Source organism: Notamacropus eugenii, chromosome 2, assembly GCF_028372415.1.
Source record: "Notamacropus eugenii isolate mMacEug1 chromosome 2, mMacEug1.pri_v2, whole genome shotgun sequence".
Taxonomy (NCBI): Eukaryota; Metazoa; Chordata; class Mammalia; order Diprotodontia; family Macropodidae; genus Notamacropus; species Notamacropus eugenii.
This window is the reverse complement of record NC_092873.1, coordinates 333564227-333583398: the sequence shown is the minus strand read 5'-3', so window position 1 is coordinate 333583398 and position 19172 is coordinate 333564227.

Below are 19172 nucleotides of genomic sequence, written 5' to 3'. Positions count from 1 at the left end.
CTCTTCTGCTTCTATCCATTTGCAAAAGCCATCTCCCATACCTAAAAAGTTCTTATTCTGCTTCTCTGCCAGTGAGAATATTTTTCTTGCTTCAAGGCTCAAATTTTGTGTCTTCTATACTATAAAACCTTTTCCCCTGTTTGAAATGTTATCTTTCTCTGGTTTCTCTCATCCTTTTTCTAGTTTCTCATATGTACCACATTATAACGCATGTCATCTGTTTTTGTTCATATGTTTATTAAATCCTAGGCACCACAAGTAACATACTAGATAGAGTATTCAACTTGGAATTAGGAAGATCTGAGTTCAAATCCTGTCTCTTGTTTACTAACTGTATGACTATGAACAAGTCACTTATCCTCTCTCAAAACTTAATTTTCTCCTCTGTAAAATGGAGACTGTAATAACACCAATGTCATAGAGTTGTTGTGAGAACCAAATAAGATATTTAAGTACTTTGCAAACTTTAAGTCATTACAGAAATGGTAGTTATTTTGTTATTATTGTTTCTCTAAGCATTTGGAGTCCAAGAATAGTATCCTTTTCCATTTTTGTATCTCTTGAACCCAGTACAGTATCTCCTACATAAGAGGCACAGAATAAAGACTTGGTGAATTGAACTAAATTGGAACTTTTACTTTTTCACCTCCATGTTCTGCATAGATTTGGACCTTCCACACTTTTACCTCATTTTTCTTACAAAAATCTAACTTTCTCCTGATTACATTACTTTTGGCAGAGCCCTCTCCAAAGTAAGCCATACCTTCTATCAATGGCCCTAACTTTCTGGAAGAGGAGTTAGAAAGTTTAGGCTATTCTTTATTCACCAACACATTTATAAGCTACTGTTATACCATATACCATTACTATATAATGTCTCCTCTTTTTAAAATCCACTCCATCCATGTAAGCACACTCCTCCCACCCAAGTTACTATCATTTAACTTCCACCACATGCTCCTGCCTTCTTTGATGATTTACTTAGCTCATAACTTTTCACTCTTCCTCATCTCATGTACATTCTTTGTTATTTCAAATTCATTTTGGTGAGTCATCTATCACTCCAGAATCAAAGTCCTCCATTTTCCTTCACTGTAATGGCTTTTATCACAATACTATTTCAACCAACTTGTGGTACTACCAAATCTCAGACTTTACCATCACTTGGAATTACTACTTCCCTAAGATATCAAAATGAGAGCTCTACATCTCTAACAAAACTTCTTTACCATCTACTTCTCTTATCACCTCCTATTGAAATTTTCATATATCTTATCTTATTTGATCTTCCCAACAAGTCTGTAAAGTACATGTTATCATTGTCTTGAGTTTAGGGATAAGAAAATTAAGGTTTGAGAGAGGCTAAGTGACTTGTTAAATCCTAAAGCTACTAAATTTTTAAAGCAAGATTTTAATTCAGGTCTTCTTACTCATTGTGCCATCTTGGTGCCAGTGATCTAATAAACATACATACTCCTGATCCTTCAACCTTACCATATTTTCCTATTCCATCAGCTTCCTTCTTGGCTTCAGTTCTCTTCCTACACAGTCTGGACCCATAGGCATTTATGTCAACAATTCTTGCATTAATCTTAGAATCCCTTCCTCCCTTAACCTTCTGTCATGTCCATCATAACAATCTATAAACCTAGGTGAGCCTGTTTTCTCCATTCCCACTTCCAGATCTTGGTGTTGCCAGAGAATGTCATGTTCTAACATCAGCTAAATCTATAAAACAGTCATACAGTCTAACTAACCTTATTTTTGCTTGCTATCTTTTTAACATTTCTTTTTGTTTCTCTAAGACATTCCCCACAACAGCCCCTTCGAAATTTTACACATCCCTAAAGTCCACAGTGTATTCTCAGTCCCCTTAGTCTCAGAAACCAAAATTGTATTCTAAATATGTGAGGAAGCCTAGGTGTGAGATACCTCCACTTTTCATCTCCACACCCAAATGTCTCTATAAATTCACCTCCTTTCTTTATTAAAATTTTTATACCTGCAGAAAAATTAATTTGTAATTAGTGTTGTTAATTTCATCCACTAGCACTTCTTCCAAGATCTTAGTAAGCCACTTTCCTTTTTTCTCTTATTCCCTTCATTTTCTTCTCCTTTGCTTCTCTCACTTCTTTCTACAAGTATGATCACATTACATTGATCTTAAAAGAAACATTTCTTGCTCTTGCTATACTATTCCATTTGCATTTTCCTGTCTTTTCTTTCCTTCCATTTCTTTTTTAATTCGGCACCTACTTGCTCCTTAATTCTTTATAGTCTGAGTTCTCTCAAATTGCAATTCTTCCCCCACCATTTTTTTCCTTCAATATTCATTACTTTGATTGGGAGAAAATGTCATGGCCTGACCCCAAGCAGCATGGGATCAACCAATTGAAAAGTGATAAAACAAGTTTCACTTCACTCTCCCCATGACAGCCAATCATGAAACTTGTATCAGATATAACACTTACATTTAATTCAAAATATTTTCCCATTCTTCTTCCATGATGCAAATTCCAATTACCTCCCTTCAAATATAGGAATCAGCTCTTTGGGGCACAAACTACTTGCTACGCAGGCACCCACAACAGCAGCTGTACAGGTGCCACTGAAAAATGCCATCTCTCTCTTCCCTCCAATTTTCACTAATTCTGTGACCTCCAGATCACTCCTTAGAGGGTACATTGTGTTCTGGCATAGTTACTGCTGAATAAGGACCACTCTCTCCTGACTATTTTCATTTTGGGTGGTTGAAAGAAAGACCTACTAGATGAAGAAATATGTGTGTATTATGGCAGATTACACATATGATTACTCTCCAAACTCATTCCTCTTCAAAGTTTCTCTGTTACAAAGGCACTACCATTCTTTGGTAATCAAGGTTTACAACCTCACTCTCCATATTTCCAAATATAGTCAGTTGCTAAATCTTGTTATTTCTCTCCACAATATCTCCCAAATCTTCCTGTAAATGGAACTGTTGCATAGCAAAAACAAAGAAACAGTATCACTTGATAGACTCCCTTTCCCCCATACCTCTTCCCAGCCAATAGAGGGGGAAAAGAACAAGGAAAGGTATTTCAGAGTTGGAATTCACTAAAATTGGTTTGGCAAACAATCAGAGAGAAGAGGGGGAAATGCCAGGGAATTGAGATTGGCTATTTGCCTGATCTCACCAGAGCCTGCAGGGTGGGAAAGGGTGAGGGGATGAGTCATGGAAACTGCCAGTCTGTATCCACCAAAACACTTTGTCATGTGCTGATATTGATCTCTACCATGACTACCACAACTCTCCAGGATATCTTCCTGCTCATCCAGAATGGTGTCCAAATTGGGGAAAAGATACAGCTCAGTGACAATGGCAAGAACAAAAACAGAGAACATTTTGATTAAGCATTTCCAGTCTGCAAAACCTCTCTACTCCTGGCTGCATGAAAGAAGTGAAATGAAATCACATTTTTTAAAGGGAAAATAAAAGGAAAATTGAAGGTATTGGTAAATGAACTGTAACCTACATTTTTATTATTCCATTATCCCATTGAACTATTTCTCCCAGTGAAAAGTTGGGGGATATTAGAAGCACTGAACATAAAACCATAGGAGTTGATAATATGGATTATAGGGAGAAACACTCCAGGATGGAGCTTTGGAGGATGCCTACACTTCAAGGGAAGTACTGGCAAAAGAAATTTGGGAAAAATCATCATATAGGCAACTGAACCAAGAGAAAGTAGTGTCGTGGAAATCAAAGGATGATTTCCTTTGAAGGTCAAAGAGTTTCATCCTCAAGAGCTGCAGAGTTGTTCTATAGAATTATGTTTAAGAAAAGACAATTAGATTTGTCATTTAATAAACAACTGGCAACTTTAAAGAGAACAGTTGCAAGCAGATGTATCAGTTAACCAGACTGAAAAGGGTTAAAAATTGAGTGAAAGGAGAAGAAAATGAGCAACAAGTAGAGATGACCTCTTTTATGAGTTTGTTTATGAAAGGGAAAAGAGCTACAGAAAGATAGCTTGAGGGGATGGAAGGGTTAACCCTTAATATTTTTTGTAGGAGGCATGTGGCAGGAAAAGCACCAGTAGTTATGGGAAAATTAAAGGAGAGAAAGAGGGAATGATAATGGAAGCAAGCTTCTAGAAGCATTGGGAGAGATCAAGATCAAGATCACAAATAAAGGAATTAGTCTTGAAAAAAATTATCTCTTCATAAGAAACTAGGTTAAAACAAAGTATTTGTAATGACGTAGAAGGATCTTGACTGTCATGCAGAGCATAAAGCTCATGGTGCTTGGACTCTTTATTCTCAGTAAAGTGGAAGATAAAGCTATGAAGTCAGGCTGCTGAGAAGGAAGAAGGGGTGAGAATAAAAGTTTGAAATGATCATTGTGGATGGTATGATACAGAGTTGACTAGGGAAAAATAGAAGGAATAAAATTTCTGTATTGCCATAAGTCAATGAGACACCTATTAAGATTACAAGTGTAATTTGTCATCAGTTCAGTCAGCATTATTGTGTAATTTTCTCTAGCATTACTCACAAGTATATGAGCAGGAGCAGAGAAGGTAAGTCATGGAGATAGCCCAAAGTTGGGGTTTCTAAAAGCACAGTTAATTATAGATCAAGGGGACAAAGGGACTTAATGGTTGGGAATATCATATAGTTGAACTGAACAACCATAGATTCAAAACTGTAAAGTAGGGCAGCTGAACCAGGAAATCAAAGAGGGCTGAAGGGACTAGACATCACAGTTTGGAAGAAGAATAGGACTGGGGAGGGTAATGTTGAGGGAGAAATAGAATAAATTGTTGGAACTGATTTCAATGGCACCATCTCTGAGGTTGGGTATACTCATTTAAACTAGTCAGGACTAAAAAATTTCTCAACCTTAGAACATATGAATGAAAAAGACAGAATCTTAAGATGATGAAAAGTCACTTTTAAAAACTTATTTGAATGGTGTGTTATGACTTGATGACTCAAATAATCTGTGGGGGATAGGGAAGGAATGAAAAGAATTTACTCTGGGAATCTACAATATTACTCTTTAGTGATGTGCAAGCCGATGGGGCCTCAGAATCTTGGATTTTGAGTCAATGAATTTCCTCCCTCTTGGCTCCCTACTCACCATCAACACCTCCGCCCCATTTCCACCACTGGAAACAATAATCATAGTAATACCCATTGCTCACATGCTAGACACATAGGGAACTCCACTTGGAACTTTCACTTTCCACAGTATGGTTAGTCATCTCTCATTCCCAGGGAGCTTGTTTGGCTAACCAGCTACAGTGGAGGCAGCACATTTGAGCCTCAGGCTGATTTTAATGCTTCCACTTCTCAAGCAGGATGCTGCTCCCTGGCAATGCTATGAAAGATAGGGAAGTATTCTTCTAATTGCCAATGAGTAGCCTCTGAGGGGTCATGGGAAATGTTTAGGGAATCATGGGGACTAGAGTTAAAGAGCTCTTAAACATCTGTTGGTGATGGCACTGGAAAACTCACCAATTAGATAATGCCATCCTTTATGTAAATATGGATGTCTATGTATACATAGATCTAAATAAATCTCTATAGACCTATGACTATAGATAGATATGCATTTATATCCGTATAGATATTACTGTATATAGAAAGATAGATACATGTATCTATCAGTCTCTATATAGCTATCCCACTATCAGAAGATTAGGTGTTTTAATTTTGAAATATGGTTATTCAAGGTGGATTTAGACACATCCACTTATATTCTAGGCTGTTTCTCCTTGTTGGCAGGATCATACATTGAGAAAATAGCTTGGCATATGAAGGAGGAGTGTAATTCAACTATATAAACAAAGCAAGCAAAAGCATTCTTCTCAGAACCTGAAACTACCAATCAGGGCCCATCTTCAAACTGCCGATCTTCATGGCATTATACATAATAGGAGTTGGCAGTCTTTGATTACAGGAACGACAAGACAATCATTTCAAAACACCATTATCACTACTGCCATCAACAACAACAATCATAGTGACAATTCCTAAAATTCCTCAGAGACCTCTTGTTAAAATGTGAAACATATTTGGGAAGATTAACCCATTATTACTGATAATGCTTTTCATACTTATGGATTTAAAGGATTAGTACATTTAGAGTTGGAAGAAACCTCTGGGATGTCTAATCCAACCCTCTCATTTTCCAAATCAGTAAATTGAGGCTCATACAAGTTAGGTGGCTTACCCAAAATTACAGAGGTATTAAGCAGCATAGTTAGAATTTGAAGTTATGTCTCTAATTCCAAATTCAGCGTTTTCTCTTCCATACAATTCTGCCTTCTAATAGTATTTGTTTTAATAATAAAAGGGAAGAAAGGACATAAAAGGATGAATTTTGCTTCCAACCAGCTATGTTGCCATTCCTGAGTTTTAAGCATAGGAATGTCTGCAAATATAATGATCACTAGAAGCTTAGGGATCTGCCTTACTGCACAACACATTAAGCTAAACTGACTCATTTAAACATCAAATCTGTTATTCTACTAGCATTAGTTCCATGATATATTCAACATAGCTAGTACTGTAAAGTAATGTGATCACATCTTCCACCACGGATAATGTTCTCTTACATTCTCACAGCATCAAAATACACTTGAAGGGACTTTTATAAAATCAGGTATGATGGAGAATCTGGATTCCAAATGAGAGAAATTGGGATTTATTGAACTGAGCCAAACTGTTCATTCTCTTGACAAAAACGTTCTTCATTTAATTAACTTTAATTCAGTTCAGTAGACACTGAAAAAATCCTTCTCTTGGTGCTTAATGGAACATTGGGTCCATTTGATACTTGATCCTTGAAACCTTAAAGTTGATTAGGGCAGATTTTTAAAAAAGGGTTTGAGGTTTTAATCAACCAAATCAATGAACAAGTCTAAATTGAGCACCTGTTATATTTACAAAAATGTAAAAAGTGTTATATAGGATCTAGTGGAGTGTGCCTACCAAAAAATAGCTCAAATTCTAGCATTTGAGGCCTTCCACAATCTGACTTAACCCTCTGTTTTGAGCCTCATTCATATTACTTCCCACCACATACTCTATGTTCCAGTAAAACTAAATTTTTATCTGTTCCCTAAACAATCATTTTGCTTTCATACTTCAATCCTTTCTTTTTACAGTTATCTGTAACTGCAAAGTTCTCCTTCTTCCCTACCTGTCATCTTCCTGATCATTTATTAAAGCTCAGCTCAAATGTCAAACTTCCATGAAAACTTCCCTTATTCCTCCATCAGTAATTATCTTCTCTCTTTATTTATAAGACACTTAGCAAATATCGTTACGTATTAGAGTTGTCCTGTTTCTAGGTTTCAAATTATGGGTTCATACAACAAATCATTAATAAATGTTTTATTGTTGTTGTTGTACTGTGCTATACTATCTAATGCAAACAAAAATTAAGTGCTAAACTTCATGGTATTGATCTTAATTGTTATTTTAGTTCAAAGCAAGAACTCCTGTTGTCTGAAAATACTGAGGGAAGACTTTATCAGAAGAGTGAAGGCTTGAGCTGGGCTTTGAATGGTGAAGATTTAGAGATGAGGAGGATAGAAGGAGAAACCACAAAGACCATGGAGTGAACATAGGAAAGATAGTGAGTATTCCAGCCTGACTGAAGAGGAGATTAATCTAGAAAGAGCAGGAGTGTAGGTAAGGCAGACCTTGATGGTGAGGGGGCCCGAAAACCAGGTTGAAGAGAGGGGTGCATATATTTAATACATTGGGGTACAGCCTCAGACTAAGATTGAAAACTTTTTGATATCTTTTTAGGAATACGTAGATAATTTCTCAAGGCCTTAAGGGCAGATACAAGAAAAAAAGTAAGGTCCAAAATAAGCCTACCTTCTCCTTTTTGTCCTCTTTTCCTACCTGGTAGTTCACTACTGTACTCTTACAATCCTTCTTTCTTTCCTTTTTTATCCTTTTTCCTTTCTTTTTCAACCCAGAGAGAGCTGCAGAATGTTCTACTTCTCCCTCTATATAATACAGGGTGTCTCTAAGCCCCCTTTTTAGTGCTACCTCCCACTTTATTTTAGCTGTTTTGTTTACCCTACTCTCTTCTCTATTGGACAAGAGGCCTTACCAGCATTTCTTGTAGTGCTGGGTTATACCACAATAATAGTTTTTGGTTTTTGGGTTTTTTTTTTCCATTGAAAATACCAGAAGTACAATATTTCCAATGGAAACACCGCAAGAACAGTGTTTCCATTGAACATACCACAAGGAGAGTGCATTTGTGGTATCAAAATTCTAAGATGAACTCATAATGTTCATCTTGGATTCATTATAATCGGAGCCCCTACTTTCTGAAAAGGCTGGGACAGGAATGGAATTTTTATTCACCGTTTAAAGACATACACGCACACACAATAAAAACAAAAGTTCAACAATGCCAAAACAATTTTGCACTTGCTTTTGCGAGTAAAATATAAATAGTTGAGCAAGTAAAAAAGAAGGAAAAATCCATTAAAATGTGCATAGATGCTTAACAGCTGGAGAAGGATTGGGTTTTTTTTTCCTTCTTTTCTGATAACATTTAAAGCTGCTCAGCAGCTGAGAAAGTAATGACCTGTAAAAACACTTAACACTTACAGTAACTCAGTGGCTGGAAAAGGAACCTCTCATAAAAGCAGCTTAACATTTTGGGGACCGGAAAAGTCATTTAGTACATGAAAGTTTCCATATCTGTATTTATCTTGGATCTCCAAGTGTTATTGTATATATGGGAATTTTAAATGAGGAAATATAATTTGAGCTTTTAAATATGCTATAGTACATATGTGCATACATATGTACATGTGTGTATGTGTATATACTTGCCATAGTTATGGGGCCCTGAAGACAAGAAATTCTTGCATACCATTAGCTATTGACAGTCTATAACTGTGTATACATATGTGAATCTAGTGATGATTGAAGTATATGTGTAATATGTTGTATGTTTGGATAATCTTCCAAATAAATGCCCAATTTTGAAGAAATTTATTTTCAGTCATTTTCTTATTCTCCATGAGTTTAAAACTAAGTTAATTAAATCTTGATCAGTCTGAACTTTGACAAATGAAATTATCAGGACACTAAGATTCTTTCTGCTTTTTTTTTAAATGATGGTATTTGAGTCTAGGCCTGATTCAATAAGGCCAGCCCAGTGACTCAGGATTAAAATAAAATGAGATATTTAGATATAAATTCTAACAAAGCAAGTTTCCTCAAAAAAGAAAGAAAAGAGTATTCTGTAAAGATATAGCATTGTTTAAGGTTGATGCAACTTTCTTCATCCTGATATAGAGATTTGCCTAGTAAAGTGAACTGACTTGCATGGCAGCAGGGAGTTTGTCAAGTCCAAGAAGAGCTAATTACCCATTATGAGTTTTAAGTTTTAGGCAGCTGAGAAGCTATACAAATGATTTGACCATTTGTCTCATGAACAACAGATAGTTTCATTTCCATTTTAGGAAAATTGGACTCTTCCTTACCCCATTGAGATATTGTAATTGGCCAGAAATATGATGGCTACAGAATGCTAGGCTTCTGTATAATCCAAACTCTATGATAGAACTACATTGGCTTTCTTGCCCTTGCTTGCTCATGTGATTCTATCTCTTGACTTTGTGCCTCTTAACTGACCGTCCATGCCTAGAATACTCAGTCTACTCATCTCCATTTCTTGGCTTCTTTAGTTTCCCTTAAGGCTCAGCTTAAATCCTACCTTCTCTAAGAAATCTTTCCCATTTCTTGCTCCCCACTCTCCACTGCTGGTTCCTTCTGTCAGAAATTACCTCCAGTTTATCTTGTATATATCTTTCAATGTTTTTTGCATGTTGTCTCTGCCATTAGAATGTGAGCTCCTTGGGTGTAGGAGAAAGGTTTCCGTTTCTTTGTATTCCTGGAACTTAGTATATTATGTGACACACAGTAAGCAATTAGTAAATTCCTGTTATTTCAGATTGCAAGCTTACCTCTGCCTTCTCATGCTATATGAATCTTACCCATGTTCTACCATAAATCACCTATAGAAATAAGCTGCAGAGAAGGCAGACCTTCTCCTACATTCTTTGACAATGTGCAAGTATCAGTGGTGCACAACACAATACTAGTTCTTTCTTTCACATGACAGTTCTACTTCCTTTTCCAGTTTGTTGTTACTTTTATAATTTTTCCTACCTATATTTTCACTGGTGATAAGTTGGAGGCTATTCTTGCCAAGTGCCTCTCCGTTGACCTATGGGGTGATCTGAAACCACAATTCTTCTCATACAACATTATTCTATTACTTATTCAGCAGAATCTTGATGTTTGAAAGATAGGGTTTTGTTTCAGAGACAAACCTATTTACATTAGAGACACTACATAGTTTCCCAGAAGGCAACCTAGACTTCTTTATTCCTCCTATTCAACTTGGGCTGAATTAGTTATTCATATGAATTGTCTGTCTAAGATACACACATTGATGGAATGACTCAGTGGCTTGCCTGGTCAACTGTATATCACAGCCTGGAAAATAGGTACTTGATTTTTCCTGTGTAAATACTTAGACCAAACTCTTTTGAGTGATTATAGACTTCAATTATAAGGCCTTGAAATGTTCTGGGCTGGTTGCAGGGTGAATATTCTCTGCAAACAAAACATCTTTGAGAATTTCAGCATTTATAGGAAATCTTTCTTCCATTGGCCTCTGCACAAGAAATAATTTTCCATGGCAGAAATAGATATCTTGGAATATGTGCTTATTTTGATACTGATAATTAGAAACTCATTGGATAAAATTATCTTTCTTGTCATCTTTCAAATAGGTCAACATAGGAGACAGCTGGGTATGTAGATCTAGTATGAATTTTATTACATGCATAGAAATGATGATTAAGGTGTCAGTTTGCTCTACATATGCAAATACTCATGTAAATTACCAAAACTAAGGATTGCTTCTTAATAGTCATCCTTCTTTCCCTCTCTGCCACCTCTGGCATTATTAATAACCCTGATTTTCTCCGTGGTCTTGTCTCTAGATTTTGATAAAACTGTGCTCTCCTGGTTCTCCTCCTAACTATTTGATCACTCTTTTGTTGTATCATCATTCAGGTTAGGCCTACTAACCATAGCTGCACCCCAAAGTTTTGCCTTATGCCCTCTCCTCTTTTCCTTCTATGAGTCTATACTACTTCACTTGGTGAATTTATCTACTCCTATGACTTCAATTATCATGTCTATGCCTATGATTCTCAAATCTACTTATCCAGCCCTCTTCTCTGTTAACCTCCAGATGTGATTCTCCAACTGTCTATTAGACATATTGAATTATATGTCCTTTAGACATCTTAAACTCAACATTTCCAAAACTGAACTCATTATTTTTTCCTTCCAAATCCTCCCTCTTCCAAATTCTGTATGACTATTAAGGGAATTATTATTCTAGTTCCCCAAGCTCGTGATCTAAGGGTCATTCAGTCTTCAATGTCAATGATGCTACAAAAGAAATGATTTTGGATTGGTTGAAGAAACTTGGTCATGTTCTGTAGGTTCCTTATAAAGTAACAAATCAGTTTGGAACCTAGTTTTCAAATACCTTAAGTCCTGGCAATCATCCAGACAAAACTTTGAGGAAGAATCATTTGGAAGTGTGAAAGAGCAGAGCCATGCCTTCAGCTGTGGCCTGTCTTTTCTTCCCCTTTCCACATAGCATACATTACACATTTCAACTGGAAAGGGCCTTGCTAGCCTTGAATGGTTTAGAGGATTTGGGACTTTCAATCACAAAGCTAGAAGAATCTCTGGAATGACTGACAGTGACATTTCCATTGGTGGGTGAGGACAGACTGGATGCAGTGAAGAAAGACAAGATTACAAACTTTATAAGGATCTCAGCAGAAAATCAATTCCATATATAAGACAAATGTCTTGAGGACTGCAGCAAAAGGATTTTGGGGAGTTCACTTGCTTCCATTGCCACATATCTTCTAACCTTGAGTCCACTTTCCCCTGGAACTAAAAGCTAATTGAATCTAGCTGACCAATTTATGTTAACTGATTATCTTGATGAGGAGCAAATCAGTGGAGTATTATACCCTATTTCATTAGACAGAGACCTTCTCCCATCAGGACTTAAACCAATTAGAGTTGGCACTAGATCCCTTAGGAGACAAATAGGCAACTTTACCCTAGGAACCCAACCTGCAAGTGAGAATAGAGGATTGAGAGAGTGGATCCAGAATCTCTATGAGCTATAATAGTCTACAAACCTTTGAATTCACAGTTATTGCCCATAAACCATTTTTTTTTTCACAAGCTTGTCTAATGCCTAACTGATGTCTCAGACTATTATTTGTTGATTTAATTTTAATGAATAGGGGATTTTTAAAAAAGAACTTGCTATATGACAAGCACTGTGTTAAAACTGGAGATAAAAAATAGAAAAAGAAAAAAGGGGTCCTTTCTTTTAGAGAGTTCTCTAATTGGTAGAGAAAATATATACAAGAAGATTCAGCTGCATGATGGATGGAAAATAGAGTGCTGGTGCATTAGAGTGTCTCTGTAAGCTCCAGTTGGGAATCTCCAATTGCCTCTTGAGGTCTATACACATTAATTCCAGGAGACAGAGAGGGCAATCCTACTTCTTTCTATATCTAGTTGTGCTTCTCCATAGGTACCCTGGTGGGGTCTGAGAAGCTTGGAGTAGAGTTAGGTACTATACAATTATTCATAAAATTTCTATACTTCTACAAAAGATATTGGTGAACAGATTGAAATTTTCTTCATTGGTTTTCTGTTTTTATTTTTGTTAATGCTTGTCATAAGTACTAGATTGCAAAATTATTTAATATTCCATAAAAATAACTGTTACTTTTCTTTGGACAAACAATAAAGCCAAATATGTCAGCTCCTTCTTTTGCTTCTTAAAGGAGAATGTACAAGTGATCATTTTATTTAACAACTACTTCCTTATGTCTGTTGCTGTTATTCTTCAGCTTCTGATTTTATGAGAGAAAGAGAATTTCAATAGTAAACATCCTCTTCTTCTAGTGGTATATGCATTTGTTGGGTATTATTCAAGGATCCCATATTTACAGCACTAGCAACTAATTTAATGCTTGTAGATTGCCAAACATTTATTAGCAGCCTTTGTGAACTGTTCTATTACTCTGTTACCATTACTCCAGAAACCGAAAGGCATCTGACTAGATTGTGGTCCATTTCTCATTTTTCTTGTATATTGTTATCTTGGCATTGCCAAGGGGATCAGGACACTGGAGATGAATGCTGTCTGGTCTCAGATCACACCAGCATTTCCCAATTCAATCTCTTGGAGAGATATTGCAGCCCATAGAGATCAATGCAGCAAGTAAAGATGCTTTTGAGATGCAGACCCATGGAGACAGTGCAGATGTGTGAGTTGTTTTTCAAAAAGTAATTGGACTAGATTGTGATTTTTTGAGCTTTCAAAGGTTGGAAGAGGGAGTCACTAGAAGTCCAGGAAAAGGAGACTTCGCAATAGTTTATTTCCACCAACACACCCAGCAAGGATCAGCATCCAGAGTCAGTATTTGGGTTCTATAGGAGGGAGGGACTTATCCATATGCTATGCTACATTTCAAAGTAAAGTCAGTGGGGCAAATGCTTTGTAGAAGCATTAAATTATTAAATTAAGCTTTGTAGAAGCTTAAATTTAAGCCCACTTCCTTCAGTGACTGAAAAAGTTTAGGGGGGGAATGAGTCTTCAGGTTTTGGGGGAAAATATTTATTCTTCTGTCCTTCTTATATCTTTTTAGCAAATATGCCTTTATAAAAGCTAATTCATGTTAATTGACTAAATGAAACTAGGGCCATAATCTCTGCCTGCTAACGTTCGGCCACAGCAGAATTAGTGTTCTAGCCTATAGAGTTAGAAAAGATATCCTCCATACCATGTACCTTTCCTCAGAGTTTCCAAGGCCATCAACTACTTGCTTTACGTTTAGGGATTAGTCAAGGAAAGAAAGGACAAGTAAACCAAAAATCCTCTCTGGGATCACGTGTATTTCATGCAATTCATGAAAGTCACTCATCTGAAAGACTAAGGGACCTTAGACAATGGGGATGCTTGTAGGATCTGGATTTTTCCCCATAGGAAGATAAACACATCTCCATGTTAACAGGCCACTGGATAACTCTTACAAGGGCTTAGTCCACTGATCTGGAAAGGTTTCAATTTTTCTAGGGCAGTAACTTGGGAAAGTAAACCAGCAGGCAGAATTCCTCCATGGGGTGGGAAGATGGACTGGATGACTTTACAACTCCAAAATTCTGTTATTCTCTGAGTTTGACCATTGACAAGTTAGAAAAATGTAAATAAGATAAAGGGATATTTGTTTTACAATAAGGTGAGCCAAAGGAAAATGAAGAATGAAATCAGTTATCTTAATTAAGCTTTTTCTTCTCCTGTACCCTGAAAAAAATGGCAAAAAGATCTTATCTGCTTAATTCAAATTAATTGATAAATTGTTTAATTTTCCACCTCACTGAGCTCTCTACAATTTATTTTGTAGGCTGTCATATGCTACATAAATGAGTCATTCCCTATATCATTCCATTCAATCCCATTCAACAACCTCTTGCTAAGCACCAGCTATGTATTGACCCTGAGCCAAATCATGGGAATCAGATTTGTAAAGAGAAAACAATCAACCATCCCTCTTTCAAAGAACTTAATTCTATGATGTGATTATTTTTCACTTGGACTGTTCAGACAGCTTGTGTAAAGAGTTATTCAATTAATGATCCAACAAGATCTCCTCATAAAAGCCTGGGGTCATCTATACTAAGGCTTTAGGAGCATATTTGTATATTTGAGGGGAAAAATGATAGGATGGAAGAGGCCAGCATTTGGTAAACACTGACAATTTAGATGTATCTTGTTATGCCCCAAATTTGATGGATAAAGGACATTTAAAAGGATGCTATGTTCTTTCATGAAGCAGCTATTTTCTCTATACCAGTTAATATATTGTCATTATCATGTGAAACCATGCAGCTGATAGATACAGAACTAGGTACAGTATCTGCAAAGATGTCAGAAAGTGAGACACAGAGTCAGGCAGAGAGAAACAGAAAGACAGATAAAGAGATAGACAAACAGACATATTGTGATCAGATAGACAGAGAAGCAGACAGGCAGACCCCAGCTCTCATACAACAGAGAAGGAACTAATCATATAAGAAATTCCAAGAATCTACAAATATAGGAAACACAGCACATTAACAAGAGGCCACAGTGATGAGGAAGGGTAAATATGAGCTCAATGTGGATCTAGAGAAATTTTAAAAAGATGAAAACTGGGGATGAAGAGGTAGGGGATTGGATAGGGTGGGAAGGGAGGGAGGGACTTTCTGGATATGGATACTCTGTTGGCAAAATGAATGGAAAATAAAACTACAGAATAAAAATTGCTTAAGAGCAGCCCCTGATCTCCTGCCAACATTGACTAATATGTATTTCTGGAACAAGGAGAAAGGATGTTAATTCACTAGAGTCCATGTTAGAATTATCTTGTAATAAGTATTCCAGTCACACAAAGGCAATTTAGAGACAATGGAATCCAGTATCACCTCCAACTAGATGATTTTCAAAATCTGGGTTTTCAGTCCTTCTCTCTGAACTTCATATCAATAATTTGGGTCTACCTTCTGAATAACTTCATAAATTCATCTGAGTAAAGATGTCCACTTACCAAATGGCACTTAAAATTCAACATGATTAAAATTAGTAGAGCATAATAGCTAGAATTCCAGATTTAAAATGAAGAACTGAACTTGAATCTTAACTTTGATCCTTATTAACTATATAACTATACATTTCACTTAACTCCTCTGAACCTCAGTTTCCTAATCTGTTAAGTGGTATTAATCACTAATATCTTCTTCACAAGATTGTTATGTAGAGCAAAGAAGTTAACCTATGTAAAGTACTTTGTAAAACTTAAAATGCTATAAAAATATATTAGTAATACAGGTTTAGAATTAGATAGGATCTTTGAAATCTAATCCCACCCTTCTCATTTTACAAATGAGGCAACTAAGGTACAAAGATTTTAAGTGGTGTGGCAAAGTTAACATAGCAGTTGCAAAGCAGAGATCTGAGTCCAGGTTCTTTGACTTTACGTCTTATATTCTTTACATTGTACTATACTGCCTACAGTCAGGAATTAGTTATTTTAAAATTCTCTACACAACAAACCATGATTTTTTATTCTGTCTTACTTATATCTGTTAACAGCTTTATTGTGTATATGCATGTGTATGTGTTTCATTGTTGTTGTTATTCAGTCATTTTCAATTGTGTTTGACTCCTTGTGACCCCATCTGGGGTTTATTTGGCAAAGATGTTGGACTAGTTGGCCCTTTCCTTCTCCAACTCATTCTACAGATGAACAACTGAGGCAAACAGGGTTAAGTTATTTGCTCAGTATCACAGCTAGTAAGTGTCTGAGGCCAGATTTGAATTCAGGAAGGTGAGTCTTTCTAACCCCAAATCTGGCATTCTATCCACTGTGCCACTGAGGGGCTCACCTTTTTCATTACTTTGGATTGAAACCTTAGAGTCATCTTTTACTTCTCTTCTTTACATTTCGTCAGTTGCCAAATCTTGTCCATTTTATTTCTGGAATACCTCTTTTATCTATCTCCTCATAGCCACAACCTGAGTTCAGGTTCTCATTAGCTCTCTCTTCAATTATTATAATATTTTTAAACTAACTTATGGCTCCCGATCTCTCCATTTAGAGACTGATCTGTACAACTTTATTTTTGAAGAATTTTTCCTAAACATAGCTCTGATCATATGACTTCTTGGCTCTCTGGCTCAAAAAAACAAGTAAATAAACAAATTAACTAAAAAAATCGGACCAGCCAAACCACTGCCTCAAGAGAAAAAGTATAAATTCCTCAGCCTAGCACTTCACATCTCCATATCCTGGAACTAACCTATTTTTCTAGCTTTCTCTCTCACTACTCTCTCGTCCCACTATGTTCTAAAAAATTAGGCTATTCACATTGTCCCAGACACATATATCCTTTGCTTTTCCACTTCTGAATCTTTACTTATTCTATTTCTTACACCTGGGCCATGTTTTCCCCTATACTAACTATCAAAATGATAGCTCTAATTTGTGGTCCGTCTCAGAGTACACCTTCTTTTCAAAGCCTTCTCTGAGTTTCCAGGTCAGAAATAACTTCTGTATTTGTAGTGTCTTGTAGTGCATTCTTCATACAGTTCTTACTACTTAGGATGTACTGCTTTCTATCATGTCTGTATGTGCACTTGCCATCTACCTAGGGGTGTGCTGTTAAATGTTTAAAAACCAGTTGACTTTCAAAAATGTATTTATGACACACTTTCAAGTTTAATCAGCAATAATAACTGTTCCTTCATCACTTTCTTAAGTCTAGTCAACCAACAAAACAATAAGTCAAACCTTTGTTGTAGCCTTTGTTGATAGTGTAAATGCTCACACTAATTTAATGACCAGCTCTTAGAAGCCAGTTAAAGATGGCTTGGGAGCATGCCTGCATCTACCCTACTAGATGGAAAGCTCCTTTATGTCAAGGATTCTCTATTGTTGATTCTTTTTTTCACTCAGATTGTCATAGTGTTTTATATATAGTGGTGCCTAATTAACTTTTGAATCAAAATGAAATAAATGAAAGCTACATAACATACTGCATAGAGGTAGACTTGAAGCCAAGAAGACCTGATGCTGACTCCTGCCTCAGACAGTTATTAGAACTGTGACCCTGGGTAAGTCACTTTCTCTCTCTCACTTTCTTCATCTGTAAAATGGAATAACACCTTGTTCACAAGCTTGTTATTAGGGTCAGATAATATATGCAAAGCACTTTGCATGCTTTTAAAGTACTCTATAAATGTTTACTATTGTGGTAAAATCAAGAAAGTTGAATGGAATATCAGTTACAGAAAGTAAAATTGTCGAAATTCTCTTAAGACATAAGTTCTCATTCTGTATGATTTCCTAATTCAAAAAATTGTGCATTTTAAGTGTCTTATCTTTAAGGCAATATGAAACATTCAGGGAATATAACTTCAAAATGAACAAGAAAAGGAGGCCCTGCCATCAGGGAGTTTGCATTATAGTAGGAGAACACAACACTTTTATAGGTTAAAAAAAGCTTCAGAATAATTTCCAGAGAGCTAGAACATAAGCATCTAATGGGAACAAGAAAGGCTTCCTGAAATGATTGCTGAGCTGAACTGAGCTGAACCATTAAAGGAGGGCAGAGATATAGATGGATAGCGTTCCAGCTATGTGCCCTGCATAAAGGTGGGAGGAAGACAGCAAAATAATTTAGTTTGGGGAATAACGAGTAGCCTAATAGAAATGTACTAGAACATTGATTGAGGGGAGTCAAAAGAAATGTCGAGAAAGTTAAGTTGAAGCCAGATCAGTAAACATTTCTGTTTAATATATATAAGGCCACATTGCATATACTAAATTTATTAAATTTATCAAATTTAGATTTATTAAATATATTAAATTTAGATTTTATTTCACTAAACACATGCACTCAAAGCCAACCAGGTAAAAGTCAATTTGAAATTGCCTCTTCAATTACATTCAGGATGTAGAAAAATACACAAAATTACATAAAAATTTCTATTTCAGTTCATAAGCATTTAGATTCTTTAGCTAATCAACTACTTACCATGTATACATTAATACATTTAAAAGTTCTGAATTAATTCTAACTTACCACCTTACTCGTTTCTTTTCTAGATATTAGTATAAGTGAGAACAAATACTTAAATGTAGGAAAATGTTAGAAATGTATACTCTTCAATGTTGAATTATTTCCTTTACCTTAGCTAATGTCTCTATTCCTCCCTCTCCCCTTTGTTCTTGGATTGAAGATCTGAAGGAATGTTTCTATTCAAGGTTCGTTTTTCCAAGAGACTTAGTGTAATTTACTTAAATGAATTTCTTTGAAATGATGTATTTTATAAGTGAAAATGCTTTTCAAATTAAAGTGATCAAGGTTATGACTGTGCAGAGAGCATCATTATACTTGACTGATGCAATTTCCCATGTGGAAGAAGTTGGGAAGGTTGCTTCTAGAAGAACCATGTTGAGATATAATAAAATGTTGTT